Source organism: Lonchura striata, chromosome 13 (genome assembly GCF_050655825.1).
Source record: "Lonchura striata isolate lonStrDom1 chromosome 13, ASM5065582v1, whole genome shotgun sequence".
NCBI classification, from domain to species: domain Eukaryota; kingdom Metazoa; phylum Chordata; class Aves; order Passeriformes; family Estrildidae; genus Lonchura; species Lonchura striata.
Window position 1 is genome coordinate 8,780,813 of NC_140715.1, and position 21,664 is coordinate 8,802,476.

Genomic DNA, 21,664 nt, shown 5'->3' on the forward strand with positions numbered 1-21,664 from the left:
GCTGCTGAAAACAATCTCACTGCACAAAAAGAGAAACGAAAGTGATTTTTTCCCTTTTATTTATTCTTTTACTGCTTCAAGATTAATTTTGGATCTGACCTTCAAAAGCTTAGATGTCAAAAGCATATGTATTTTAGATTTCATTTGTGCAGAGTAGGGAAGTTGCTCTCAGTACATTTCCACTCGGGAGAGCATTGTAATTTCCCTGATATCAAATCCCCAAAGGTATTGATTACCACTGAATTTGATCCTTCTCATCTTCTGGGTAAAAGTCCAACCTTATTTTTTTCTTAGGCAATTTCATTTGGTATATGGATATGTGCCAATAATATCAGCAGATTGTAAGTGCATTTTCATGAGATTACATTGTTGACTATTAGATAAATACAGACCAACTAAATACTTTTTCTTTTTTAAATTTGTAAGGTAAAAGTTACAGACGTTTAACCTGTGCAGCAAGAGTTAAGATATCCATTTAACACACTTCCGTTTGAATAGAAGACAAAAACTCCTACAGATAATAGTTTGTTATACTTGCCTATGGGACTAATATTAGAGAAAACTTCTCAGGAAAGTAAATTCTCTAACTAAACTCTTATGCTTGTTGTTCCTGTCCTGAAGCCATGGAGTTTGCATCGCATCCACAGCCTGTCTGTGTGCCTTATAAAACACTGGATGTACCTTACACAATGGTTATCATGCCTTGCTCCCCCAGTTTAGACTCCCATAACGCTTCTTCAAAGTCTGACTCCAAAGAGCCTTAAAAATACTGCTTATCTTCCCTGAAATCATAAAAGGAACACAAGTACAACTTTCTACCAGGTTTACCAACTTAGAGGATCTAACACATAACACTTCTCCTTCCAGAAAACGCCCACCTTGCTCATGCCTATTTCAGTGGTAGTACACTAATTTTACCATTATTTGCAGATTCCAAATGCTGTTATAATAAGTGTTTGTCCATGCTTCCTCAAATCCTGCTAAAGTATTGATAAACTACTGAGTGTCTCAGTCTAGAGAAGAAGAATTCAGTTGAGGTAGGAACACCTTTGGCACAACAGTTCATGCCATTGCTCTCATCCTCCCAGAGCTGCTCAGATGGGAAGTCACGTTCTCCATAAGGTCAGGGATTCCAGTGTACCTCCTCAAGAAGCTTTCACTGTGCTCGAGTCAAACATCAGACATGTTCTCCAAACATCAGTGAACTTGGAGATCCAGGCAATTATTTAAGACTCCTTTTTTCAAGTTGCTTTATTGCTTTTTTATTTTTCTTTTCCTTCTATGTTTTATGCTGTGCATTCAGTGGTTACCATCCATTTGCACCCCTGAAGTATGAATCACTGACAGGTTGAACAGAGTATGAAGAGAAGAACTTGGAAGATGTCTTGACTTCCCAGTATTGTAGTGAAGATGACTGCCAAATCCTAGTTCTTTCCTGAGGAGATGTTTGAAAGTTCTTTAATTCCCAAATGGGAGGCTGAAGAAGGTTAGATAACCTCTTCATTTGAAAACTTTTATTTGCAATCAATACATAACTATGACACAATTTCTCTGTTACCTTATTAAACTTCTGTAACTGATTCCACTCATTTAAAAAATTACAAGTGTTTCTTCTTTCCCTGATGTCTTCTCCGAGCCAATTTTTTGCACTCTTGATTTGTTGATTTTTGCTTTTTAAATCTTTCAGCTCTAATGGTCAGCAACATTACTAAGATTTCCTCAAATTTTAACCTTTGGAATTATTGCTGCACTGTGCCAAAGTATCCTTAGATTAGATAAAATCACTTTGAGCTTTCTTTTGAGAGGTTGATAGTGTTGGAAGGGAGGCATTTTATGGGATTAAATAGAAAATCAATAGGATAAACAACCCTTTTGATTGCATGTTTATTTTTATTTCCTGATTGTATCTCTCTTTCTGAGAATTGCCTGTAGCAGAAAATAGGCAGCTCAAAGACTAGTGTTGCAGTTGTACCCTACAGCTTTTGCTAGGGCAAATTATAGAATAGCATGGAAATCACCATCCCATTCCTAGAGTCCCAAAGTAACTTCTATGTTTGGTTCATTTGTAATTTAATAGTATAAAGTCTAGTAATGAAAAAATACCCAAATAACATTATTTTAAAAATAATTAGACTGAAATAAGTCTGGTATTAGGTTTTGAATATAAACCATTCTAGATAAATCTGTGCCTCTGGATCATTCATAATTGGCTGTTTTGAGAGGTGGATGCTTTCATTTCACCACAAGTTAGAGGGGAGAAAATTTTCTCTGAGGCTTTTGGGAGTCACCTTGAGTAGGAAGAAGTGGTAAATCCTTCATTCTCCTTCCCTGTAGAGATACGAGAGCAAATAGTGTGACATTTCTTTAAGCCCAGGTTTCTATCAAGTGGGTTTTCTTGGCAACAAAAATTTAATCCTCCCTTATCAGTATCTCTAAATCCCTAATTATTTTCCTAAAATCTTATTCCAGAACTGTGGGCCTGGTTTGTCCTCCAAGGGAACTATTCAGGAATTTCATAACAACTGCAGAACATCTACAGAATAATAATGACAAGGCCATTTTCTCCACATAGCCCAGACTGTGTGGACTTTTAAAGGCATATGGATTGTTTGGATTGGAGAAAACTTATTAGCATGTGACTGCATTTCAGCTCAGAAGTTCTTTAAATATTTTCCAAAACTTTTTTTTTTAACTCAAAAAGATTAGGGTCTGAAGTTTTAAACTTAGTTGTTCTCAGAATAAACCTATGCGAAAATACCAGTAACTCTTATAAATTATAATAAATGATAATGTTCAAGGACAGATTTGTTGTAAAGGTTTCTCTATAATGGTACATAACGTAATGAAAAAAAATATAAAAGGGACTGTTGTGGAAAGTGGTTTACATTGAAAAAGGTGCTAAATTTGAGCTATCCACATACCACAGTAATATGCAACTGATCCAATATTTGAGTTCATTCTTTGGTTATTTCCAAATATATATGAGTTATTTCCATGCTGCTGAGAGTGATGGTATTGTAAGAACCACTCTACAGACTCCATCTGTGGAACTGCATTTTATCCACCCATCTTATGTGTGTCTTGAAGGACAGAAGACTGTAAGTCCTTTGAAAAATCTTTTGAAGATCACAAGCTCAGAATTAATGGGGCAGAAATATAAACCTTGAATATTAAGTCTGAATCTAATATGCTGTATAAATACTGTTTTCACTTAGGGAGTGCATGGAGACCAAAGACAGCAGAGTGACTTAAAATTTCAGTGTTGAGAAGTCAGAAAGATTTTGGAACCAAAGACTAACCAGGAATAAATGGGCCAGGAGTGTATTTCCTCTCTTCAGTTTTAACCAGTTCTCTCAAAGGTACAAAACTCATCATGAACTTGACAGTTGCTGCTGATTCTTACCGTGAGTTATAGAACTAAAATACTCTGTTTTAAATCAAGGTTTTTCTTAGAGGCCATCTCAAGGCTTCTTATGAATGGAAACAGAGGGTTTGAATGTTGTCTTAGGACTTTAATTGTTTTATTGTTTGACTTTTTTCCTATCATATACAGAATATTCTTTTCCTCTGTCTTTCAAGCCCTGACTGAATTCTTTCCTTGCTTCCAAGTGTTCAGTGCTGAAGAAGCCAAATAATTCAAAATAAATAATTTAGTAGGCAATGCTCGGCTTACTTTATTTGCCCAGTATATAAAAAGCTCTCTCACTGTTTTTATTTCCTCAATGAAAAATTCTGCAAAATCTGGACTGAGCCAGTGGGTTACTCACAAATTCAGCATATTTATTGTGTGTTACTTTATACTCAAGCTGTTGTAATGGGTCACCTGAGTCACATTGTTCCACTTTTATAGTTTCACTTCCATGATTGGATGCCATAAACTGTATATGTTGCTTTTCCAAAAATGAGTTTTGTTTGGGGACTCATTCTATTATCCACTCAGTGAAATCAGCTGCTCCAAATGCACTGGTGGAGGGCTGTGCCTGTGCCAGGGACTCCATCAGGGGCTCAGGACTGATTAGTTCAGGAATGCACTGATACCTAATCAGCTTCAGCCCAGACCTGCTTCTGATGATTCAGCTGAAGCACCCTGGGGACATGGCAGGAAGGAACAACTTGAAAGTTCTCAAATCCCCAACCAAGTGTCACCCAGGACATCCCCAGCAGTGCCACTGCCAGGATCACACCAGGCCCCAAGGAGCAGTGGGACTTGGTGAGCACCTTCCATGGCTGCTCTTTGAATTTGGCTATTACAGGTGTTTCTGCATAAAAAGAAAACAAAACCTTGCTTTGGTTTACATTTTTTTCTGAATTTTGGTGACAAGTTTTTGGTATTCATTGCAAATATCCTATGGGTCAGAAGGAATCCTGAGTTGAACTATGGCTTTTTAAAAGTTATAGAATGCCTTTGAGAAATGTCTGGCTCACTCTATTAACTAAACTAAGATGTCTAGCTCATTCTATTAACTAAACTGAAAAGTGTTCTGTCTGCAAGAGGAAATAATGTATTTCTTTAAAATCTATCTATTTCTTATTCTTCATGTCGAATTTTATCATCTTTCTAAAAACTGAACTTTTCCATATCCTCCTACATTTATCACTCAGTCTGAACTTACAGTGGGCAGCTGCTCTTAGACTTTGTTGAGACATGGACAAAAAAATCATACATTTTCAAAGTCAAAAATCTTGAAGTTTATGTAGTAACTTGTGTAATTAAAATTCAAACCTATTACTAACACTGAATAGAAATAAATGGTAAAATCCAAACATGCAAGAGGCCTATTAAAAAAAAAAAGCTTTTATACATATTTCTTCTATACCATTGTCAAAACATATTAATAGTGTAATACCTTAGACTATGGCTATTCTTCTTCAAGAAAGAGTCCATGTATGCCTTTTTAAAGGTTGTTTCTTCCTGAGCTGGGACAAATCTTTTTTGGATCCTTCCTTTATAAACTGTTGTCTTAATAGGCTGGACCTGAATTCAGAGAACCTAACTTCTGCTTTTGTCTCATTCAGCAGCCTTCAAGTTTCATTGAAATCATTGGAAAACAAAGAAGCAGGCACTTAAACTCTTTCTATCAACTGTTCTTTTTTTCTGTCTTTTTTTTTTTTTTTCCCCAATGGGATATGCTGGTTTAGATAGGAATTTGGAGGGAATCAATACCGTGTTTTTATGATACAAAATAATCTTTCTCTTCTGCCTCAGCTTCTCCATTTGTCCAAAAACCAAAATGATCAAGATCTTTGTTTTAAAGTGCTTCAGTATATACAAATGAGGGCAGTTACAAGAGTACCAGATATTTTTATTACTTGCTATAAAAAGAGAGTTTAAAAAAGAATACAAGTATCTTACTTATAGAAAGATCTGATACTATGCTTCTAAACTTAATCCAACTAAATCTTTTTGTATGAGTTGTTATGTAAAAATATATTTTCTGCTTAAAAATGGTTATCCTATTTATTTTCCTTTTCATCTAATGAAATAATCCAAATATGTTTTCCCCAAATATTACTTAATATTTAATAATCTCCTTTTCCTTTACATTCTGCATTGTCTGTAATTCTTGCTTAATATGGGACAAATATTTCCTACTTTTTTCCCATGCATCTAATATCTACAGGAAAGTTTTAAAGTATTGTTCTCTTTTATGAAAACACTAAATTTTCTTTGTTGTAGTTCAGGATGTGTTATTCCTTTTGGGATGCAGGAGTAGTTTTCCTTCTGGATGATGCAGTGAAGTAGGTAGTCAGATTCCATACTTCTTTAGACCTTCATTGACATGAGGTCTACCTATTTCAGTCCTCCATATTTTGTATTTAGAGAACAAGTTTGTAATCATGCCACCCTTTGTAAACAACAATTGGTTCCAATTAGAAGTGGATCCTTAAAAAGATCTAAGGAAATAAAATCACCGCAGTTGCTTTGTACAGTTGTATGCAATGGACCAATGGTTGCCTTAAACTGATTTTAGTAAAGGACATTGTACCAACTTGTATAATATGTGTTAGTACTGACACTAGAGAAAAGAAAGTATTCTTCATAGTGTGAATCATGCACAGGCTTTTTTGAACTTGAGCAGACCAGTATATATTTGATGAACTACTTTTATTTAAATTTGAGACTCATAGATAATATAAATTATAGAATAAATAAATTAAAAATTTTCCACTGTTTTTTTTAATAATAATTGAAAATGCATTGTCCAATGACTTAATTTAAAAACATTTACAAATAAATTGAATTTCTCAAAATTTAAAAATTCAATTTTTAATGTATTAAGTTATGAATATGGAAGGTGAATAGACCTGGCAAATGGAATGGATTGATTTTTATTAGGTGTAGTCCCTTTGTGCTTCATACATGCTTCTGAGAGATCATGCACATTGATTTTTTCATGAATTTTGAAACATTAATGGATTTCTTCTGCCTGGAAAACATAGCAAGTAAGCTGAATTATAATATAAATGATGTAATAAATCGTATACTAATAGAGCTGTTTATATATGTTTATATATGTATAGAGATATTGCCTTGTCAATGCCTACTTTGATATCTAACCTTTTATTTTGGGAGGTTTCTCTGAATTTTTGCCTTAGGTAGAGAAGGCTGTGCTGCAGTGCTCTTCACTGCTGAAGGACTCTGAGCCAGTGTCCAGATTGTGGAGAGATGCTCAGGCAGAGCAGTTGGGATCTGCATTATTCCTACATTCCTTCCCTGCAGGAAGTATGATGAGTTGTCTTTTTAGTATCTTTTATGAAATATTTATTTTCTGTAATGTTTCCCCAGACTCTGCTGTAATTCCAGGGATAATTTCAATTTTTGGTTTGATTTTTTTTCCTTTCCCCTCCCCCTCCCCCCATACTTTTCCCACTTTTTTCCATGATGCCCTTGTGACCTTCCTGCACTTAGTGTTCTTCCTCATAAATGATGTAAGTGCAGTCCTATACTTACAGTAGGCTTAGTCAGGTACAGATGACTATACATATGCAATAGCAAGTATCTTGTAACTGACATAGATAAACCCAAATAAATTCTCCATGTTAAAATTCCTCAGGGTAAGAATACATACTGGTTTTTGCCTTCTGTGAGAACAGGGAGTAAAAAATTGTTCAGAAAACAGAACATGGGGCATTTGCAAAAGTTTCAAAAGCAATGGTCCTGGCATTCATGGGAGACAGACTTTATTTTTGTTAAAAATCCACTCAAGCTACGGAAGTGAAGTTTATATTCTGAACTCAATCCTCTTCAGTTTTGGAATCTTAGTAATTAACACTTAGAGATCTATAGATTAGGAAAGTACTCTCTGTGCTTTCCCTTGCATCAGTGAAGTGTGAAAATAATTTCCAGATTCAGGTCTTAGATGGGCTTTTCCACCTGGGAGTCAATCCAATGATTGTCTCCAGTGATGACATAGGGAGTCTGAAGTTAGCATGCATCCTAGCATGCTGATTTTAGTCCTGCATTAAATTTGCTTTCCAAATTGGAGTACAGAACAGCTCATGTCAAAACCACAGACCTGGTTTGTATCTCACACCTTTAATGATCAGGCTGCTGTTCATCACATGAGTCAGCACAGCTGTTCTGCTTTGAGGGCTGAAGCTGCAATCTCTCTTGGAGCTACAGGAGGACCTCTGACATGATGCCATTCTGCTCTCATTTGGGTTTCTGGTTCTCTGTTTGCCCACCAGTTCAAACTGGGCTTCCCAAGGGCAGCAGCCAGTGCTGGCTGCTCAGCACTGACTGCCAATCATCTACCTGAGTGTTACATGTGGGGAAGAGAGATTTGGTTCTAAATCAAATTGTTATTCAATATTTTCAGTGTTATCTTCCTTTATTCTGGTTCCAATTGGAACTCATTTAAATGAATAAATAACAGAGAAACTGAGCATATAGGTATAAGTCATTAAATGCTTGAAAGTATGAATTTGACAGTGCTGTGTCCTTTGGAAGGATCTGATTTGGTTAGAACATCAAAGTTATTATGCATAAAAGGCATCTTGAAATTGCCTTTTAAGAGATTTTATGTGCTAAAGACACAGTATGGAAAGCTGGATCCTTCAGGAATGACAGAATGTTGTTTGTTCTCAAAGCTTTTACTTCCAAAAGCTACAACACAGATTGGCTTGTTTGGCCACTTAGAGGCAGGAAAAGGACATGGACAAATTAATGGGAATGGTACAAGCAAACTGGAAAGCTGTAAATTATGAACAATGAAATGGTATTTGTCTGCTCTTTATCTGGGCTTAAAACCAGGGTATATCTATATATTTCATTAGTATTAAATTCCTTTGCAAGAGTAAATTAGTTGCAAGGAAGATAAACTTTGCTCTAAAATACATTGCTCTTATTTGTTTTAGCTGAAACCCATGCACAATTCCACTATGATACATTTCAAAGACTTGCAGAAACACCTTTTTGAGTGCTTTTCCCCTCTGAATGCACAGAAACACTTTATCAGCACTTTCTGGCCATGCATAAAACATTGACATGAAAACACAATAGGATACTCCCTTATTGTAGTTAAGAAACATTTTCCTACCACAAAGGATTACAAATCAGATGAACCAACCAACAAAAGACTCCTTTTTTGTTGCCAGAATTCAATTCTGTAAAGGAAACCTCACTCTATCTGGCTGGATTCAGTCTGGTCTGGGAATAGTAGAATGGTGCAGACCTTACCTGCACTGTGGTTCTGGAAAGCTGGTTTATTCACTATAAATGTACCAAAAACTGGTTCAAGTTGAATAGTAAGTATGTGATATAGAGAAAGAGAAAAGCTGCACTAGTTGGAACTGATCCTCTGAATTGCAGATGATTATTATGATTTTACAAGTTCATTAAACATTTACTGGAAAACAGAAAAAAATCTTATGAAGATCCATTTTCTTTTCCTTTCCCCATACATTTATTCCTGTGTGTGCTGGCTGAATTTTTAACTTTGGACTTGTTCTAGTTAAGTAGCTAAGAAGGATATAATTTGACAAGATTCTGAGATGTATTATATTTGTTAATATCCTGTTAATCACTGTCAATATAAAAACTCTGGGTATTATAGTTTACAAACAGCTGTAGATTAGACCAGAGTAGCAGTACTCAAAATTAATATCACTAAATTCCAGAAACTCAAAATCTTCCCAACCTACTCCATCACACTGTCGTAAAGAAAAGAATATAATCTCTTGAATATTTACAGGCATCTTTCAAAAAAACCTGACAAACAAGCAAACAAAAATCCTTAGCCCTGGTAGCAACACAGGTTTGCAGGAAGTCTGTGAAGTTTAACTATCTTTATGAGCTTTACTGGGTAAACAAACAAATATAAAAATAATTTCTGTGCTTTTAAAAATTATTTTGTGTTAGTTTTTTGCATTGTATGGAGTTGCTTCTGTTGTTTTTTTGGAATAGCCAAAAAATTTCTTAAAGAGAAAGCTGATTCAAGGCTAAGCTTTCAAGTCAGGCAGAGCTGAATCCATGAAGTACATTAATAGATTCTAACATTTTTTTAGGTTCCTGAAATTTAGGATTTGATATTAGGATTTGAAATAATGTCAATCTGAAATATTTGCTTTTCTGCTGTGTTTTTCTATAATCATGACTAATTGTGCTTTTCACAGCTGTCTGCAAGACATTCAAAGAGTTCTTTGATGTAAAAAAGTCCCAGAGAACTGTAGAGCTCAAGAAATGGAGCACAAGTAAATATTCTACATTCTTGCGTGAGTAGTATAATCTACTTGCAAAGTGTTCATTGGCTTGTGTTATGCCTTCTCCACAAGGATACAGAGTGCCAAACAGGAGAAGATCCCAAATTTTGGCCTTCTGTCTTTATAGTCTGACCTCTAAAACATAATCTATCTTTTAATACAACCTATATTTAATTTTTTATTGCTGGGTCAGAAATACTTCCTTTTGACGTGCTTTGTTCCTTTATGGCTGCAAGGGTTTAAAATGTTATTTTTAAGCTTTGGGGACAGGAGTTATGCAGAACTTTTTTGTTATTGCATTTCCTAGCACTTGGAAAAATGTGTTGAGACTTTAGAAATGTGTGTCCTGTGGGATTGTAGTTACTAAAGAGTAGCAAGTCACTTAATAGAAAATATCTGCTAGTCCCTGAGGATCTTTTCCTATTACCTACCTCTAAATGAATGACTAACATAATGGATTAGGCTGTTCACCCTTGATACATGACTGGGAGACTTTATGAACTAGGAGGAATGTATTTTGATTACATTGGTGTCCTTCCCCATCACTGCTGTTGAATTTTCAAATGCTTTGGTACTCATCAGAATCCAGATGGAGAATTCTCTGAATGGTGAGAAGCTCACAGTGTTGTTCCAATTCTCTTTTTGCTTAACCTCCATGTGTCCTCTGCATAATTCTGCCTTTTCCCTGCATCAAATCTCTGACAAGATCAAAAATGGATCTAGTCAGATAGCAAAGGTGTTATCAGCTAAAATGTACAACTGGAATTTTAACAAGACAATTCAAAGGAAAAATTCTAAACATGTATATGCATAAATGAAGATAAATGTATTGGGTTGTCTTAAGGTTTATACCGTATGACTGAATTCATTGATCTTTGTGAGGCTCCTCTATAGTGACTTTGAAAAACTTACCATGCAAACATTGTGTGTGGAGAATATCTTTCCGAGAGACCTGCAAGGATGCATTTGAATATATTCAACCATCTTTTTATTGCATGTTCCATTTAAAGCTGTAAATTATCTTTCAAAGACTGTGAATTTGGCTTAATTATTATGATCTCAAATGAATAATTATGATTAAGTACCTTAAATTAAAGCTCTAAAACAGCAATAGATGTATTTAAAATGATATACAGATTCCAGTATTGTGCTTCTGCTGAGAACTGCTTGCCCCAGAAGCAAACATGCAGTTTGGGGCAGCTGCTTGCTCTGATCTCACCTGTGCTGGCTCTGGGGCAGGTTAGAGTAAAATCTTGTCTCACTTGTAACATTTTGTAGCGTGTTCTCTGTAGTAATTTCTGAAGTAATATCCCTGAAACCTTTTTCATAACAACTTAGAAACTGAGCCAAGACTGGTAGAGGCCAATTCTGTATCAAGGGAACTTTTTGGCCATCCAGAGAGTTGTGAGCTAACCATGTCTGACTGCATTTTTTCTGCTCCTTTTCTGAGAGTATAAATTGATAACAGATTAATTACCCTACTTTGTTTTCTGTTTCTCCAACCTGTGGAAAATGCCAGGTTTGCAATGCATCACAATCCTTTTTCTTACTCTAGTGTGTCACTGACAGGGTCAGATATACTGTAATGAACAGATATACTGCTATGAACAGATATACTGCAGTGAACAGATATACTGTAATGAACAGATATACTGTAATAAACAGATATACTGTAATGAACAAGTGTCTTCACAGACACGAGTCCACTTTGCCAGTAACTGCGTACCAAGCACAGTGTTACTTCTTCTCTTAGATATGCAGCCTTTAAAGAGAAAACTAATTTATAAACGTGAGAGATTTGCTCAATATAACCATACATTTTTGTTTTCATAAGAAAATAAATGCCAGTGGAAATTTTGGTAATGAAAGTTTCTATGAGAATTGCCTATCTCTTAATTAATTGGTCTATATAAGCTGTATGATAATCCACTTTAACAGGCATAGCACATACTGTGGAACTGTCCTTCACAGCCTCTGAACAAAGTCTGAGGGGAAATGAATTGGAAATTAGCTGAAAAGTCTGTTATAGTCACTAAACAAATACTCTGCAGTTAGAGGTTCACATGTTGACTTTAGAAAGACACCAGACAGGTGTCTGAAGTGACAGCCTGAAGTGACATGCAGACTGTACAATAGAAAGAAATGCAGATGTCATCTTTAGAAGCAAGAAAAATCATAGTCCAAGAGTTGCAGAGGAACTTCACACTAAGCTGTTAGTGCTCAAAAAAGATAAGTAAATAGTGAGCTCAGTAAATTGCAGGCAGTGTAAGTTGTGCTTCACAAAGAAGGAACAAAGAGAAGATCAAAAGGCATGGGGCCCTGCATGATTAGAACAATTGAAATTGTTCTCTTTCTTCTCCCAGCTTCATGCAGCACTGAGCAAGTCCTGGGCAGTACGTCCTGGGGAGAGCGTCTCTGTTGAGGCAGTGCATTCATTGTCAGATCCTGGGGGCTGTTGTTCTTTAAAATGACTATACAAGAACTAACAGAAACCTTGAATGTACATGTGCATATGTTCTGACAGCACTGCCAGTAATTACAAGATATTATTTTAAAACAGAGAGGGATAGTGCTAAAATAATACAGCTTTTGTTTTCACCAGATATTGGTTTGGTTTTCTTCTTTTTTTTCTAGTCTTCCCCATCAAAAGTATTGTTGACAATCCTAAAACTACCTTTTTGTATTTAGAAAAGCAGGATTTGAGGAAAACCAAGCCTTCTATTTCTTTTATCCCATTATTTTAAGATATTTTAGATTGAATTGTTGGTTTTCCATCAGTCATTTTATTGCAAACTGACAGATATTATTGTAGTTCAATGTCCAGTGTACCAGAAACTATGAAATGTAATCTCCTTGCAAGCAGAGCACCTTATGACTTCTAAACTCACAGCTCTATCTTCAGAAGAGAATAGGCACACAGAGCTGTCTCACTGCAGCTTTATTGAACAGCATAAATGACCTTGGTAATGGAAGTACTGAATTAAAATGTGTTGGCTTTTTGGTCCAAATTATTAGATATTTCAGAATGTAATTTACTGGTCAGATGCTTGAGTTTTTTGTCTTGAAAAAGCAGCATTTCCAGAGGGTAAGTGCTGTTTGTGAAAACCTCACCTTGTTGAGAACCTGGTTTGTTTAAGTTTCATTAGGACAAAAAAAAATGTCTCCTTGTACATATCCTAGCATTAGGAGATCCTGGCTAGATACTGTGAACCTAATTAGAATTCTTCTTCCAGTTTAAGAATATAATGAAAAACAGATAATGAGAAGTCCTGTTTTGCATGTCACTGTCCCTCCTTTCAGTCTGTTTTCCATAAATGCATAAAAGAAATGTCAGTAGTTGAGCTTGTCATGCTAGAGAACTGGAACTACCAGCTGATAAAACCCTATGACTTGCATGAGTGTGACATACTTCCAGTACAAAGTCCAAAAGTGCAATTTCACTCAAATTTGCAGAGCTTTAAAAGGGACCAATACAGACCAATAAAGAGCAGCACTTGTACTATCAGCATATTTTAAATACTTGACTATGATCAGAAAGAATCATAGTTAATCAACATATCTGTAAATAGTGTACTTTTATTTGCATGCTTAAATATCATTATAGCAATGTCTTTTATTACATTGAAATAACTTGAGTTTACAGACAGGCTTTCAATGTAATTCTCAGATGTGGTTATGTAGCGTTTATCTGCATCCTTAAATGCCTAGCATTTGTAAAAATATGAATGTGTCTTTATTATGTAACTTCAGGGATTTTAGCAAATCTCTAGGAGAAAATTTCTACTCTTTCTGCAAAAAAGAAAGGGAAGTGTCACCTTGATCACTTGTATTGACTCTTCCCTGTAGTTCATCAACCTCCATGTCTTCAAACACAAATTATTTTGGTTATTTAGCTTCCTGTGCTAACAAAAGACCACAGGGTTGGACCATGATGCTCTGTCAAATCAGCAAATGACTGTGGACATAGAGTTTATTAAATTCAATATTAAAGGCAGAGAGGACTTTACTCCATTCTGAGGTATTCAGTTTCAAGAAATAAGACATTTCTTTAAGAGTCTGGAATTGTTCTGACTCTCTCACTAGGTAGCACAGAGCATGTTTGAGTGGAGTGGTACAAGAGAGAGCTGCAGAGTGACTTGACAAAACAAAGGGATTGTTAAGGTGCTTTTGAGTCTTCTCCCAGCAGACCATTACAACCACTGAAGCAGATCAAATGGTTACATAAAACAGTAGAACTAATGGAGTGATTTTATTTGTACTAGAGCAAGTCCACTATTGCATGCCCTTTGATTGCCTCTAAGTATCTGCGTAACTTTATAGGAAAAGACATTTTCTAGCCCTAAAAAAGTCAAGTGCATGTTTCTTTTTTGCACATTTTATATCCAGGTTAATTCCTTTTATGCTTCATTTTATCTTTTGAAAAAATGGAAAGAAAACTGTACCTAATTTTTTTTTTTTTTTTTAGTTCTAGTGAGTAGGGAAGCAACTTTTGCGAAGGTAGCCTGGGAAATTTTAGTTTCATTTTCCAGAAATAGGCATGGGCATGGCACCCAAGACAGAATTTTGTGTAATTTTGAAACAAGTAGCACATTGGCCCTTGGCACAATAATAAGCAGCTGCCCCAAGGACACTAACAAAAGGGGATTCTTGAAATGTGGGGCTACCCTTGGAGTTCTGTACATTTTCAGCAAGGTCAGCAGCCTCCACTCCTGGACTCTGCACCTGATGCTGGTTATAGTGGGGAGCAGATTACTCCAGAGGGCAAGAGCTGTAATCCATTTATGTGGGCAGTGCAAAGAGACTTTTCTCACATTCCTGCCTAGAATGCCCCCCAGCACTCAGAGCTCTAGACTGAGGCCACCACCCTATAATTTTCCTCTAGAGGAATGATGCCAGCTGCTCTATCTCACTGTAGTCAGATTGTGCAAGTCAGCTTTACACTTTCCGCATGAAAATCTGTAATACTCATCACTTGAAACAATTGCAACTCTATGAATATTTCCTCTTTCCATTGAAGTTACTTGAAATTTTGGTCACTAGAGCAGATGTGGTTCTTGAAAGGGCATGGTCAGGCTTCAGAGACTTGGAATTTACCTTGTAAAGATAAATTCCCAGTCCAAGACTTGAATGTCTGGATGCTCATGGCAGATGCTTCCTGCTTATCAATCTGTCAGGAACTGTTTTTTCCAGGATATTCCCTGGACAATATCTGACCTCTTGAGGGGATAATGATGCAGGTGATTTATGGGTTGTTTCTGATGAATACAAATATTCTCCAATTTGTAAGGTGAGACAGTTAGTGAAAGATCTATATGAATTAATTGAAAGTAAGGGGGTTTAGATCCAGAATCAAAGGTGATAAATGAACAATATTTATTGCAGAGAATAACACTGGGAGGTTTCCATATTGATTTTAATGTAGGTCAATATATTTTCTATATCTATAGTTGATGTATATAAATAAAAATATTCTCTCTCTCTTTTGCTTATTATTTCTTTTAATTACATTCTTTATTTTTATGGTAGTAGTAGTAGGTTTGGTTGTTCTTTCAAAATGAGATGTTCTTGTCAGGGCCTGTTAGAACAGTGTTGAGGTTTTTTGTGAGATGAAGGAATATTGCTATTTTATTCTATAATATTAAATTCTTTTGGGGACATAAACTATTTTTTATCTCAAGTTTTTGGGAAATAAAATTGTAGATTGATGAATTTTCATTAGTTCATTCATGAGTTTTCATTTCCATGCTAGAGTCTTTAAATATATTAACCCATAAATATTAAGGGAAGAATTTTTATTAATTTTAGTAAAGGGATTAAAAAATTATTGTAAACTTTTGTGAAAGGGAAGCTTATATCATCAGAATGAAAAACGTAACTTTTGGCTGGGAAAGTGTACCTTTATATATACACACCTTGTTGTTTTGAAGCTTAATTTGAACCATAAGCCTAGTTCTGAATTTTGATATATGAAATAGTAGACTTATTCATGTCTAACAGCATTCACTGAAAAAAATTTTATTTGTTGAACTCCCTTCCAAATGCACTGTAGAAAAATTTTACTTGCAAGTTGAGCATGTGGATATCAGTACAGGTGACAAACACTCCAGAAAACAACATTAATCACCTGAAATACAGGAGACGTTTGTTTCTGTCCTTCAGCTGCTCGGCCTGGAATGTGCTGCTGTGGAAATCACTCCGACAGAAGTCTTGAACTGATAGGGAGTTTGTGTGAACACAGTTACTGCACTGTGCAAGTCTGTTTCAACATCCATCATTTAAATGACAGGCATAAATTTAACTTGTATCCAGCTGCTCTTGTGTTAAATAGTGACCAGATCATAAAGTGATTTTAGAAAGCAGGGCTGCTAATGGATATGCATTTTTAAAATCCACCAGCCAGTGTCAAACATATGAAGAACTACAGCTAGTTCTTTTTATCCCAAGAGTAACTTCCAAGATTTATATTCTTTATTTGACTCAGTGTAATTTGCACATCTCCCTAGAGGAGAGGTAATTCTCAAAATAAATTGTTTCTTCTTTGTGGTTAAGTACATTAGTGATGTTTGACTAGACATCAAAGCTTGGACAGTGTGTTGTTCTCTAATAATGTGAGCTTGGCAATATTTCTATCAGATTGGCATTTTAGCTTATTTCATTACTTTAAAAGGAAAAGCAGAAGAAAAATTGTAGCCTTTATAAAATAAATTTTAAAAACATTCTGAAATTTACAAAAGGCCATCAGATCTTGCACATGCTCTGTTGACTTCTGCTGATCCCTTTTTGACAACACAAAACACCCTTAGCTTACAAAGCATGTAACCATTTAAGTTCCCAAGTTTACTATCCTAAAAAGAGCCTATACCTGCACTTCTTTTCTGAAAAGAAATTAAAGCAGCAAACATTTAAGATAACTGAAAGTACTTATAAATGAAAAGAACATAATTTTCTTGCTAGAAGGTAGTACGCCCTCTCCGTGTTTCTGTGTACTGGCAAAGCTTTACCAACTTGTAAATAGTGTTCTGCCAGTTTTTTGTTTTACCATTTAAGAAGTTGGCTTGGCAATGGAATACAATGGATCATCAATTCAGAGCTCTCCCATCAGCAAGGGAATTCCTTAAAATGCCTAAATACACAGAAAACTTCCTTCACTCTTCACTATACACACTTCAGTAGTTTGTATTTAGGTTCACATTCAGGACTTGTCGATCTCATTCCCTTCTCTGGCAGCTTCTCCTATGAACTGGAAAAGGCCTTGTCTGTGTCACCATGAAAACCCAAACCAGCTGTTAAACCAGCAGACTATGACCACTGCAAAACTTGTCTAAAGAAATTACATCAATTCACATACCAGTTGTGAAAGCAGTATTTAAGCATTTACCAGTGTGGTAATCTAATTCTTCAGGCTGAAAAATATGGGTTTTTCTTCATATTAGCTTTGCTTTTCCTCCAAATATGTGAAAATGAGTGATTAGGTGGAGAACAGAACTACCCAGAGATAATGGTTTCTAGACAGCAGAATATAGCTTAAGCAGCATGGTAACTTCTGAATCACAGATTTCATCTATAAAAATGTTGTTCCTTTATTTTATTCTATTTCAGGCATAAAAAGTAGGAATATATATTTTAAAGTTGTGTATAACAGGTCACAGATGCAGATGGCTTGTACCTAATTTTAGGCTGCATTTCCATTCAGATGAACAGATTCTAATGTTAGAATTTCCATGAGACATGAGGATGTAGATAGAGTTGTCTTGAGAATCAAGTTATTTATAAAGGTGTTGGTCTGCTTTGGATGGAGAATTGCAGAAACATTCTCTTTTCTCCATACTGGTGCCAACACACTAGGAAACAAGATGTTTCAATACCAATGCCACCAATCTCTGTGTCACTGAACACCTGTTTTTACATGGTCTATTTGAAGATTAATTGTCTATTTTGCAAAGAAAGCTTCTTGTTGGGAAAATCCCTTCCCAAACGCTGATTTTCCAGATCATTACCCATAATGTAACCACATATACAACACAATGGCTATTGAGAAACCACATTTAAATACTGACATTTCCAAGAAAAAGACAAAAAGTTGCTATGAGTCATTGTCCTGGCTACTGTTGACTGCCTTTAATCCACCCCAGGTAGCACTGATGTACACATTTTAAGAAAGATGCAGTGAAAGCTAAACATAAACTTCATTAAAAAGTCCAGGATATTTTACCCAAAAAATTCCAGTATCTGGAGGAAAACCAGGCAAATGATTAATTTGAATTTTTCCATTTTGCAGATGCAGTATATGTATGGGATATCTTGGTTGCAGTATTCTTCATTACTTGGAAAGATTTTTCAGTGCCAGAAGTCTGAGAACATGATGGGACTGACAGAGATAAGAAATGAAGGTATGTTTGGTCAGAGAACTTGTGATGATTTCACAACTTTCACAACAAAGAAAATGCAGTTAATTTCTTGGCTTTGTCCTCTAAACATTTCCCCACATGACAACCTTTGCAGCCTCAACCAGCTCCTAAATTAGGAGATTTCTGTGCACATGAAAAAGTCCTAATGAGAGCACATTGGCAGAACACAATCTCCATCTGAATGCTGAAAATCATACAGCTTTGCAAAGCAGGCCTGCACCAAATCAGAGAAGAGCACTTGAAGCATTTTTGTTTGTGCACACTTAACCGAAACTTTTTTTATTTACCTTTGTATCTAGGCCAAGCACAAAAGAAACAAGCTTGTATTATTTGCAATGTACTGTATTACTGTAATCACAGAGCTAGTAATGACCAATTTTTCTTTTGCAAAACTACTTCTACAAGTTGTTTGCCAAAAAACTTAAAATTTTTGCCTAGTCTTTTGCTCTAGATTGTGTAAAATCTATGTTGTGTTGTCATGCCAGCTTAGACTAACACCACAATGTACAGTGGTACTCAGTGGTTTTCTTTATGTGATGCCACATGTATTAAACTCCTTTGATAAATCAGTTGTTGTCCTCTACATTTAATAAAGACATGCAAATACTGAAGGTCCTTTTTTGTGCTTTTCTTCTCAGTGTGCAGGTCTAGATATTTATACAGCATTGTACATCTCCATTAAAACACTTTGTCAGAGCCAAGAACTCATTCAAACAGACTCTCATTTGAAAATATACATATTTTGGTAAAACAACAGGTTCAGCAGAGCCTGTTTTTACTGTGGGTTAAACTTGGCCATACCACCCTGAGAATGGCCAGCAAGCTCAGCTGTAGAGCATAAAACTGTTTGTAATATCAGAGTTGTGGGGTTGGGTTGTGGGGTGACCCTGTCCAGCTGCTCACCCAGGCACTCCTTCACTCCTCCTTCTCAAAATCAAGGGGAAACAAAGGAAGGCGAAAAAGCCCCATACCTGTGGCCCCCATACCTGCACAGGGACACCCAAGACATACACAGGAATAAAGTTAAAAAAATATTTCTGTGACAACATAGCTGTATCAGGGGGAGAGAGAGATCAAAGCCTTAGGTAACCCCTGATTTCATCTGTGAGTTACTCATTTCTGTCTCATTTTGTGACAAAGTAAAACACAAGTGTGGTTTTGAATTCTAGCATTATCTTTATACCTCTGTATTGGATTTCATGCTGTAAACTCCTTTTATGAGCATATTAGGAATCTTGCTGTGTCTAAAGAGTGAAGAAACCTTTGCTGTGGCACTCGCATCATAACATTAATCTAGGCTGGATACTTTGTAAGAATTCTATCCCTTCCTGACTCCAAAATGCTCAGTCATTTATTTTAAATAAACTTTGCTGTGAACTTCTGTGCCAAAACAGTGCTGCAGTGTTAAGTGGTGAATATGAGAGATTATAATCTTGGCTACTACATGAGATTGCAATTAAAGTAATCTTCAACTGCTAGTAGCTTTTTCTTATCAAATAGAAACATGACATTTCAGAGGCTGTTAACTCCCAGCATTTGCTGCCATGTTCTCTCTGTGATGCTCTGCTAAGTCAGAAACAAGGCATGAAAAGTTACACCCACAGGCCTGATGAGAAGGTTAAACTCAACCTCCATGGAGTTCATAAATCAAGGGAAAAATTATATTGAGTTTGGGCCATTATTCAGCACAGAAAATCGGTGTTTATGTTAATTCAGACTCATGAGTGCACCTGCAAACTCCTGAGTTAGAGCAGAACTGCCAGAAGTGAATCTCCTGCTTCAGTCTGTGACCTGCAGTTTGGACATGGATGGCAGCACACAGCAGCCACAGCCTGCTCAAGGTGCAGGGCTGGTTCAGGAGGAGCTTTGCTGTCATAGAGGGCTGTGGAACAGCCCCAGTGTTGTGGAGCAGCATTGGTGGCCCCTTTTGGATTGCAGTGTTGGACTTGATGCCAATGTGTTATTGGAGTAAATCCTGTTTGTAGGATGCAGGCTGAGTCCTCTCTCTGTAAGGGTCAGGACCAAAGAGCACATGGCAATTTAGCTGAGTAGAAGACCCTGGCACAGCTGAAAGTGTCCTGGTGTCCTGGTTTGACATTGGCCAAATGCCAGGCACCCATGAAGTCATTTCTCATCTTCTGCTACAGCTGGGCAGGTGAGTTGAGATAAGGACTGGGAGAAAAACACTCTGAGGATTCAAATGTAAAAATAGAAGGTAAATTTATCATTAACTGAGTCAGAGGAGAATAATGAGAAGCAAAGTAAGCCTGTAAAACACCTTTTTCCCCTCCCAGCACTCTTTATCACCAACAGCACAGGGAGACAGGGTGTGGGGCCAGTTCAACACCAAGATTTTCTGTTTGCTCAGGGAGAGGAGTCTGTTCTCTGCTGTGCTGTGAGTCCCTCCCACAAACAAGTGTTCCCAAAACTGCTGTGGCATGGGTCACTTGTCCACGGGGTGCAGACCTCTAAGGATAGGCTGCTCTACTTTAGAAGCAAGGCCCCTCCTCTCTCCATCTCTGGAAGCAGGAGCCCCTGGCAGCAGTTCCTCATCATCCCTGGAAAAAAATTGCATGTGTGCTGTTTTGATTTTTCTGCCTTAATAAGACACCACAGAGGTGTCACCAGCCTCTCTCACTGGGCCAGCAGCATGTCCATTTTCAGGACCAGCAGGGCCCTGTTGCACATGGTGGAAGCTTCCAGCAGCATCTCACAGAAGCCACCTCTGTGGCCCTCCCCTGCTACCAAAAACCCAGCTGTGCCAAATCAGCCCAGATAGGTAATTCATGAAAACTAATTAGGCTCTAACAGTAATTGGGCCAGCAATTGCATTAATTGATATAAATAGGAAAGTATTTGTTTTAAGCAAGATACTTTGTAGATCATTAGAGGAAGAGTTAGCTTGCAAGAAAACAGGAATTTAGCAGCTAAGGCTTTTTCTTTATAACAGAATAAAAGCTAAAATAAGGCTCTCTAGCTAGTCATTGCTATTTCAGCCTTTTCCTTTTAGCTATTTTATCTGTTTTTGGGCAAAAATGTTTTTACTTTGTAAATTCATTAGAAAGGGAAAAAGTTAGGAGCAAGTAAAGGAAAAAGTAATGTTCATAAGCTCTTGTAGTTTTCTGGAAAGCTGAAATATGAAACCAAAGGAAAAAATTAGTGGTAGTGTGCACATGACAGAAAGGTTTTAACCCTTCTTTTAGCAAACCAGAATGAAACTAATGGTTTCCATTTTGTTCAATTTAATAATGTGATTTTAATTATTCTATTTTGCTTTTATTCAGCATATTTTATCAAATCTAGTGGGCTAAATTCTCAGTGGTTGAGCAGGAGACATTTTTCCAGTTTCAATGTGACTTTTAAGGAGTAAAATGAAGCTTCTTTACCATTAAAGCCCATTTTCACTGGTCTCTGTTTTTATTAGAGCCAAAATCTAAGGATTTGTGCTTTTTAAAGTTCAGAGGTTACTGTTAATAAGAAATATACAGGGAAAGCATCTAATGGTTTTTCCATTGTAAGTCTGCTACTGTTTAGAAACGAGTCATACTCTTTAG

At 36.4% G+C, this 21,664-nt stretch overlaps 1 long non-coding RNA gene across 1 annotated transcript in view; it reads left to right on the forward strand.

The window, feature by feature from the left end:
* The window catches only part of LOC146766164 (uncharacterized), a 34,774-nt gene extending 16,053 nt beyond the window's left edge, over positions 1-18,721 (forward strand). The window contains exons 2-3 of the long non-coding RNA XR_014958289.1: positions 17,981-18,092; positions 18,205-18,721. This is a non-coding gene — a long non-coding RNA (uncharacterized LOC146766164). The remainder of the gene's footprint in view (positions 1-17,980; positions 18,093-18,204) is intronic.
* Positions 18,722-21,664: the final 2,943 nt, after the last annotated feature.